This window comes from Chrysoperla carnea, assembly GCF_905475395.1.
Source record: "Chrysoperla carnea chromosome X unlocalized genomic scaffold, inChrCarn1.1 SUPER_X_unloc_73, whole genome shotgun sequence".
NCBI classification, from domain to species: domain Eukaryota; kingdom Metazoa; phylum Arthropoda; class Insecta; order Neuroptera; family Chrysopidae; genus Chrysoperla; species Chrysoperla carnea.
In genome coordinates this window covers 22501-32500 of record NW_025408204.1, presented here as the reverse complement: position 1 = coordinate 32500, position 10000 = coordinate 22501, and the positions used below count along the sequence as shown (strand labels likewise).

General features: G+C 28.2%; 3 non-coding genes across 3 annotated transcripts in view; all 3 read left to right on the top strand.

Moving 5' to 3' along the window:
• Positions 1-4391: 4391 nt before the first annotated feature.
• LOC123304636 lies at positions 4392-6547 on the top strand. Its single transcript, XR_006536636.1, has one exon. It is a non-coding gene; the product is annotated as a small subunit ribosomal RNA (ribosomal RNA).
• Positions 6548-7498: 951 nt separating this feature from the next.
• On the top strand, positions 7499-7653 carry LOC123304634. Its single transcript, XR_006536634.1, has one exon. It is a non-coding gene; the product is annotated as a 5.8S ribosomal RNA (ribosomal RNA).
• Positions 7654-8288: 635 nt separating this feature from the next.
• The window catches only part of LOC123304631, a 4577-nt gene continuing 2865 nt past the window's right edge, over positions 8289-10000 (top strand). Inside the window, exon 1 of the ribosomal RNA XR_006536632.1 lies at positions 8289-10000. This exon is cut by the window's right edge and continues 2865 nt beyond it. This is a non-coding gene — a ribosomal RNA (large subunit ribosomal RNA).

Here is a 10000-nt window from a genome sequence, read left to right as displayed (position 1 = left end):
AAATTAAAGAGCTTTTTTTATGAATAAACACTTTTTGTTTCCATCTTATCAATATTGATTATAATCGCTAACAATTATTATAATGATTTTAATTGTTTTTACTTATAATCGCTACCATTGATTATACTAAAAAATGCAATCGCAATTGACAAAAATTGTTAATAATTATAATTATAATATGTTTAGTAGGCAACCTTTAAAGCAATTTATGCATAACAGGTTGCTAGCCAAATATAAACTTAATGAAGTATTATGATGGACACTTACATTCGGAATTCATATATTTAAAGAAATAATTTTGATTATTCAGATTCTATTAATATTAGCTATTGTAAATAATATTAATCAAATGAAAAGTTTTTAAATTGTTAGGATGTATTTAGCAAGTTATGCTTTCCATACATAAAATAAAAATATATTATGTATAAATAATATTAGTGCTTGTAAAAGGATTAAGATTAATAAAACTAGATATATACTCTTAATACAATAAAAAGTAATAATTTAAAAGAATGTAAAAATATTTATTTAGCTGATAAATTTAAAATGGATAATAAATTTTAAATTTTTATTAACTCTTATTTATTATATAATATTTATTTGTAATCCTTATGCAAAATAATATATGACTTGAACAACGTACATGGGGGCGTGTATACAATTAATAAATTTAGGTAGAGAAATATATTTTGAATCAATAATTTATAAGTTCACAACAGAATAGTCAGATTTTTATTGTCTATTAAATATTTTTTAGCGAATAACTATTATGTATTACTAGAATATAATAATAATTTTTTTTTTTTTTTTTTTTTTTATGTTACTTGAATGGTGTATACGTTTACACGGTGAATGTAAAAACAATTAATCAATTTATATAGAAAAATATATTATGAATTAATTATAAATAAGTTCCAATAAAATAGCCTGATTCCCATTGTGTATTGAAATTTTTTTTTAACCAATTAACTATTAATGTGAATTTGTACAATAAAAATTTTGTATTAATTCTGTAAATTATTATATATATTTGCATTATACAGTATTTAGAAGCATTTAAATGGATAAAAATTTTTTAGAAAATCTACATATGTATCACATGTATTATACCGGTACCCTGTCGCAATATAACATGTACGATTTGTATATAAAATAAAATGAAATTTTTTCCCTAAAATTTTTTAATGAATCCCGAAAAATTCTATATATTTTACCTTTATATAGTATTTAGGACTATTTAAAAGGATAAAATTTTTTTCGAAAATCTACATATGTATCACATGTATTATACCGGTACCCTGTCGCAATATAACATGTACGATTTGTATATAAAATAAAATGAAATTTTTTCCCTAAAATTTTTTAATGAATCCCGAAAAATTCTATATATTTTACCTTTATATAGTATTTAGGACTATTTAAAAGGATAAAATTTTTTTCGAAAATCTACATATGTATCACATGTATTATACCGGTACCCTGTCGCAATATAACATGTACGATTTGTATATAAAATAAAATGAAATTTTTTCCCTAAAATTTTTTAATGAATCCCGAAAAATTCTATATATTTCACCTTTATATAGTATTTAGGACTATTTAAAAGGATAAAATTTTTTTCGAAAATCTACATATGTATCACATGTATTATACCGGTACCCTGTCGCAATATAACATGTACGATTTGTATATAAAATAAAATGAAATTTTTTCCCTAAAATTTTTTAATGAATCCCGAAAAATTCTATATATTTTACCTTTATATAGTATTTAGGACCATTTAAAAGGATAAAATTTTTTTCGAAAATCTACATATGTATCACATGTATTATACCGGTACCCTGTCGCAATATAACATGTACGATTTGTATATAAAAAAAAAATATACATTTTTTTCTAAAAATTTGCATTAATTCCAAAAATTTTTTAATAATTTATTATAATTATTAATGTTTATTGAATAATTTATTATAATGCATAAATTTCATTTAATAAAATATGATAAAAGCAAAAAAAAATTTTTTTGGTCCCAAAATAAAAATTTTTAGCTGAAAAAAATTTTTTTTTAAAAATTTTTTTCTTTAAATTTTGATTATTCTGTAAAGTTTATGATGTTTAAAGCCATTTTAAACATTATCATATTTTGAGTTTGAAGCACCGGGTGTAATGTCTTTAATATATATGATGGATAGTGCGTGTAAGTTAATGAGATGAATGTATATCTATGTATAACAGTGTATTAGTGGTATTACGTTCAGCAGTCTCACACATATGATATAGTATGGTATAGTATAAGTTGTTTATTTTTCATACTGTCCGTGTATCATTCAACAAAGGTGGTGTAGAGTTGTATATGGCTTGGTATGACGTTGTTGCAATTCTATGGACACTATGATATTACGGATGCACAGATAGAGGAATAACACTTATCGTATATGTATCATTTATGTATGTTGACTGTGTAATGAATACTAAATATAATAAAATAATACACTTTTTAATAGAATAACATTTGTTTCATGTTTTAGTATGATATTAAATGGTATAGAATAGGTTGTTTATTTTTCATACTGTCCGTGTATCATTCAACAAAGGTGGTGTAGAGTTGTATATGGCTTGGTATGACGTCGTTGCAATTCTATGGACACTATGATATTACGGAATAACAGAAAGAGGAATAAAACTTATTGTATATGTATCATTTATAACGTACTTTTATGTTGACAAGAATGAATGTATATCTATATGAAATAGTGTATTTTGTGGTATTATGTTCAACAGTCTTACATATATGATATAGTATGATATAGTATAATTTGTTTATTTTTCATACTCTAAGTGTATCATTCAACAAAGGTGGTGTAGAGTTGTATATGGCTTGGTATGACGTCGTTGCAATTCTATGGACACCATGATATCACGAAAAAACAGAAAGAAAAATAACAATTATCGTATATGTATCATCTATATTATTATTGTATTTTGACTATGTAATGAATGCCAAATTTAAAAATATACACTTTCTTAATAGAATAACATTTATTTTAGTATAATATAAAATGATATTGAATATGTTGTTTAATTTTCATACTGTTCGTGTATCATTCAACAAAGGTGGTGTAGGTATGTATATGGCTTGGTATGACGCTTTTGCATGTCTATGGACACCATGATATTACGAAAAAACAGAAAGAAGAATAACACTTTTCAAATATGTATCATTTATATATTTTATTAACATGAACGCAAAATATACAAAATTATATATATATATATACTCAAAATATTCTGGATGGTAATCAGTTTGGTTTATTTTGATATTTAATATTGTATTTTGGTTTTTTTGCTAGTAATGTTTCGAATATGTATATGCTGTTATTATTTTTTAGGTGTACATTGTATTAAATTGTTATCAATTATTTAATGTATGTATATAAAATAATAGCAAAAACATTTTCAATTATTATATAAAAAATTTTTTTTTTACACATGCATATTTATTAATATATGAAATTTTATCTCAGTTTTAATAAATATGTATTGAAATGAATAATAATACAATCTTATATATATTGATAATAGTCTGGATGGTAATCAGTTTGGATTATTTTGATATTAAATATTGTATTATTATTTTTGTAAAAAAATTAATGAGAATTTTGTAAAAAAACCTCTATATGTATATCTTTTTATATCAATATTTAAAAAAAATTTTTTTTTTATTAAATTATTGATTATAAATAGAATAACATATAAATTTTTTTGTCAAAGCAAGTTCATGGGTTATAAGTTTTAAACTTTACACTCCCATATGAGCACACAATATTTATATAAAAATTATTTTTATAAATAATATTACATTGACTCACCTCATACCAAGCGAGAATATTAAGTGTTATTATAACGTTTTTTATTTAAAATTAACTTTTTAAATAAAATTAAAAAATAAATGACGCTTTCAATCTAGCGACGAGTATGAGAAAATGTTTGAAATATTTTAAGACCCATTTGGTGATGGTCTGACAAAAATCATAATTATTATTTTTTTTTTTTATTCAATAATATTTATTATGAATAACATGTTATATATTTCTTTTTGTAAAAGCAAAAAAATTATATAAATGACATAATAAAATATATATTTGAAAAAAAAAAAAATTAATAATAATATATATATCTCATATGTTTTTTCTATTAATTTTAAAACAATAGAGATATAAAAAAAAAAAAATTTATATCAGTAATGGGTGAGACCATCTGATATTTAAAATGAAATTGTAATAATATTATTATATATTAATAATTATTGTATGAAAATTTTTTTTCTTATAATAAGAAAACAAAAATATCATGTATATTATTATATATTTAATATTATAAATACAAATAGTTCCCTGGTTGATCCTGCCAGTAGTCATATGCTTGTCTCAAAGATTAAGCCATGCATGTCTCAGTACAAGCCAAATTAAGGTGAAACCGCGAAAGGCTCATTATATCAGTTATGGTTCCTTAGATCGTACCCACATTTACTTGGATAACTGTGGTAATTCTAGAGCTAATACATGCAAACAGAGTTCCGACCAGAGATGGAAGGAATGCTTTTATTAGATCAAAACCAATCGGTGTAAATTTTAATTTGCATCGTTTAATTTGGTGACTCTGAATAACTTTAAGCTGATCGCACGGTCTCGTACCGGCGACGCATCTTTCAAATGTCTGCCTTATCAACTGTCGATGGTAGGTTCTGCGCCTACCATGGTTGTAACGGGTAACGGGGAATCAGGGTTCGATTCCGGAGAGGGAGCCTGAGAAACGGCTACCACATCCAAGGAAGGCAGCAGGCGCGCAAATTACCCACTCCCGGCACGGGGAGGTAGTGACGAAAAATAACGATACGGGACTCATCCGAGGCCCCGTAATCGGAATGAGTACACTTTAAATCCTTTAACGAGGATCCATTGGAGGGCAAGTCTGGTGCCAGCAGCCGCGGTAATTCCAGCTCCAATAGCGTATATTAAAGTTGTTGCGGTTAAAAAGCTCGTAGTCGAATCTGTGTCCTACACTGTTGGTTCAATGCTCGCATTGTTTAACTAGCATGTTATGTGGGACGTCCTACCGGTGGGTGGTACAGATTATGTATAAAGTATATTTTAGTGTTATTATTTATTTAATGCATTATATATATTTTTATTATGTAATTTGTCGTAAGTGTTTAACCGTTAAGAGCGGTGGCAGCCCCCAATTGCAATCCCGTCGCGGTGCTCTTAATTGAGTGTCGAGGTGGGCCGGTACGTTTACTTTGAACAAATTAGAGTGCTTAAGGCAGGCTCAAATTTTGCCTGAATATTGTGTGCATGGAATAATGGAATAGGACCTCGGTTCTATTTTGTTGGTTTTCGGAACTCCGAGGTAATGATTAATACGGACAGATGGGGGCATTCGTATTGCGACGTTAGAGGTGAAATTCTTGGATCGTCGCAAGACGGACAGAAGCGAAAGCATTTGCCAAAAATGTTTTGATTGATCAAGAACGAAAGTTAGAGGTTCGAAGGCGATCAGATACCGCCCTAGTTCTAACCATAAACGATGCCAGCTAGCGATCCGCCGAAGTTCCTCCGATGACTCGGCGGGCAGCTTCCGGGAAACCAAAGCTTTTGGGTTCCGGGGGAAGTATGGTTGCAAAGCTGAAACTTAAAGGAATTGACGGAAGGGCACCACCAGGAGTGGAGCCTGCGGCTTAATTTGACTCAACACGGGAAACCTCACCAGGCCCGGACACCGGAAGGATTGACAGATTGAGAGCTCTTTCTTGATTCGGTGGGTGGTGGTGCATGGCCGTTCTTAGTTGGTGGAGCGATTTGTCTGGTTAATTCCGATAACGAACGAGACTCTAGCCTGCTAAATAGACGTACTTTACCGGCATCTCAAGGCCCATCGGCTGTTTGTTTCCCATTTCATTCATTTTCATGTGTGTTATGTATTGTATTTATATATGCATGTATTTTTGAGATTTAACGATCAAGATTATATTTTGTATATATTGTGCTTTATGTTGCATATGTTATGGTGTATGGGTACGCAGTTTTTTGATGTGGTTTTTACTGCCGGCGTACAAATAATTCTTCTTAGAGGGACAGGCGGCATTCTAGCCGCACGAGATTGAGCAATAACAGGTCTGTGATGCCCTTAGATGTTCTGGGCCGCACGCGCGCTACACTGAAGGAATCAGCGTGTCCTCCCAGGCCGAAAGGTCCGGGTAACCCGCTGAACCTCCTTCGTGCTAGGGATTGGGGCTTGCAATTGTTCCCCATGAACGAGGAATTCCCAGTAAGCGCGAGTCATAAGCTCGCGTTGATTACGTCCCTGCCCTTTGTACACACCGCCCGTCGCTACTACCGATTGAATGATTTAGTGAGGTCTTCGGACTGGTACGCGGCAATATTTCTGATATTGCCGATGTTGCTGGGAAGATGACCAAACTTGATCATTTAGAGGAAGTAAAAGTCGTAACAAGGTTTCCGTAGGTGAACCTGCGGAAGGATCATTAACGATATATATAAAATATATTTATTTATATTTTTTGTATTGTTTTTAAATATTCCAAAAAATAAAAATATTATTGATAAGAAATATTTTTTTTAACAAAATAACATATTAATATGTAATTTTCTCAAAATATATAATAGTAATTATGTGTTAAAAGAGATTTATTTTGGTTATGATATCATATTAAAGTAATACGCCAAACTTTTTTTATACACATAATATATCTATACATATAATATAGAGAATATTATATAAATATTAATAATATATTTGTTACATATAAAATATTTTTATATTCAATATTATTATTATTATTAAACAATAATTATTAATAAAATCTATAAATAATTTCTCTTATAAAAAAGTGAAATTAAAAATAGAATATATTGAAATTATTTGTTTATATGTATATAATCTCTATTAAGAAAAATAAAATAAGATTATAATTGATATAATCTATTTTTATTTTTCTATGTTATATAATAAAAATAAAGAAAACACAAGATAAAATTTTTTTAAAGAATAAAATTTATTTCAAATTTAAATTTCTTTATGTTTTGTCTTGATATTTCTTTTTTTTTATTAAAAGTTATTATGTTAAAAAACAAACCCATTTGTTTTGTACCATATTAATATTATATATATTTTTATGTAGAAAATAATTTATAAAAAAAAAATAAATACATTTCTATAAAATATACCAAATATTAATTATTATATCTAGCTAGCACTAACAAAAATATCAAAAATGTTATGTATATATTTATTAATACCATAATATCTTTAATTTATATATATATATATTTAAAATAAAATATATAATTTATATTCTAGAAAAATTTTTTTATTTTAAAAGAATTTATAAAGATATATAAATTAATAATTTTATTTTTTATATTAAAAATAAAGATTATTATTAATAATAATACTTACATTTAAAATTTAAAAAGATTACCCTGGACGGTGGATCACTTGGCTCGTGGGTCGATGAAGAACGCAGCTAATTGCGCGTCAACTCGTGAACTGCAGGACACATGAACATTGACATTTCGAACGCACATTGCGGTCCTTGGATACTGTTCCCGGACCACATCTGGCTGAGGGTCGTATACATTATATTAATATAATAAAAGATTATTTTACATAAAATTTTTTTTATGAAAAAGAAATTTATCAATAATTAAAAAAGAAAATTTATTTTTTCATATTTAATTAAATTGATAAATAAAATTTTTATAAAAGAAATGTAAAATTATTTATATATGAATGTTTTACGCCAAATATAAGAAAAAAATAAATATAAAATGTTTTTAATAGCATTTAAAATTTATATATTTTTTATTATTTGTCGACATTTTTAAATTAATATATCAATATTATTTTTTATCATTTATATATAATATTATAAAACTTTATGTTAATAATAATATTAATAATAAATGATATTAATAATATATTTTTAAAATATTAAATAAAGAAGAATAAACAAAAATATTATATATTAATATTTTGTTATGGAATATTTTATTTGTAATAAAATTTTCAATATACTCGAAAAAAATTAATATATATAATTATTTATTTTTTATTTTCTTCTCTTTAGATAAATATAAAAATAATATTATATAATAATATTAAAAAAATTTGAGTATGAATAATTAAGAAAATTGTTTACTTATAAAATATAACAAAAACATAATATATAAAAAAAATTTTTGTTTTAATACTTCTAAAAACTTTTACGACCTCAGAGTAGGTGAGATTACCCGCTGAATTTAAGCATATTATTAAGCGGAGGAAAAGAAACTAACTAGGATTCCCTTAGTAGCGGCGAGCGAACAGGGATAAGCCCAGCACTGAACCCCGTGGCTGATAAACAGACACTTGGGGAATGTAGTGTTTAGGAAGATTCAATATAAACCTATTGTTATATAATACATCCAAGTCCATCTTGAATGGGGCCATATACCCATAGAGGGTGCCAGGCCCGTAGTGATTATTATTGATGATAGGTGAATCTTTCCTTAGAGTCGGGTTGCTTGAGAGTGCAGCTCTAAGTGGGTGGTAAACTCCATCTAAGGCTAAATATTACCACGAGACCGATAGCGAACAAGTACCGTGAGGGAAAGTTGAAAAGAACTTTGAAGAGAGAGTTAAAGAGTACGTAAAACCGTTCAGGGGTAAACCTGAGAAACCCGAAAGGTCGAAAGATGAGATTCATTTACTTTTTATCGTTAATCAACCAATTTGTACTAGCATGTGACAAAAATTTTTATTAGGAATTTATTTTTAGTAAAAATATATGCACTGCTGTATATTGTTAATTGTATGATAACGAGGTATGCACTTCTCATCTTGTAGGACGTTGCGACCCATTAAATATTAATCTATAGGCATTGGTGCGTTGATTAATGTACAATATTATTTTTTGATAATATTTTGTGTATGTTAAACGCCTATGTTTCTTGATTAATTGTTTGATGGTATTAATTATAAATTGATATTGAGTCGCGTTATTAACGCGTTCAGATCCACCACGAGTATAAATAGGTTTTTTTATTAAAACATATTATATATACGGATTTTATGCCGTTATATGATACTATTTAACTGTCAGTAGGTGTATGATAATGAACTGGCTCATTTTTTTTTATTAAAAATTTATCTGTCAGCGACGATATAGCTTTGGGTACTTTCAGGACCCGTCTTGAAACACGGACCAAGGAGTCTAGCATGTACGCAAGTCATTGGGAATAAAATATTTTTTCATCGAAATATTTATAAATTTTATGAAACCCAAAGGCACAATGAAAGTAAATATTATTTATATTTTTTTATAAATGATAAAAGGAGGATATATTTATATTATGTATTAAATATCGCACTCCTAGGGCGTCTTATATTATTATAATTTAGTTTTCGGATTATATTATAATAGAGGCGCACCTAGAGCGTACACGCTGGGACCCGAAAGATGGTGAACTATGCCTGGTCAGGATGAAGTCAGGGGAAACCCTGATGGAGGTCCGTAGCGATTCTGACGTGCAAATCGATCGTCGGAACTGGGTATAGGGGCGAAAGACTAATCGAACCATCTAGTAGCTGGTTCCCTCCGAAGTTTCCCTCAGGATAGCTGGCGTTCATTATATAAGAGTCTCATCCGGTAAAGCGAATGATTAGAGGCCTTGGGGCCGAAACGACCTCAACCTATTCTCAAACTTTAAATGGGTGAGATCTCTAGCTTGCTTAAAAACATTATTTATAATGTGAAGCTATGAGAATATATTTTTTATATATGGATCAGAGTGCCAAGTGGGCCACTTTTGGTAAGCAGAACTGGCGCTGTGGGATGAACCAAACGTAGAGTTAAAGCGCCAAAATTGACGCTTATGGGATACCATGAAAGGCGTTGGTTGCTTAAGACAGCAGGACGGTGGCCATGGAAGTCGGAATC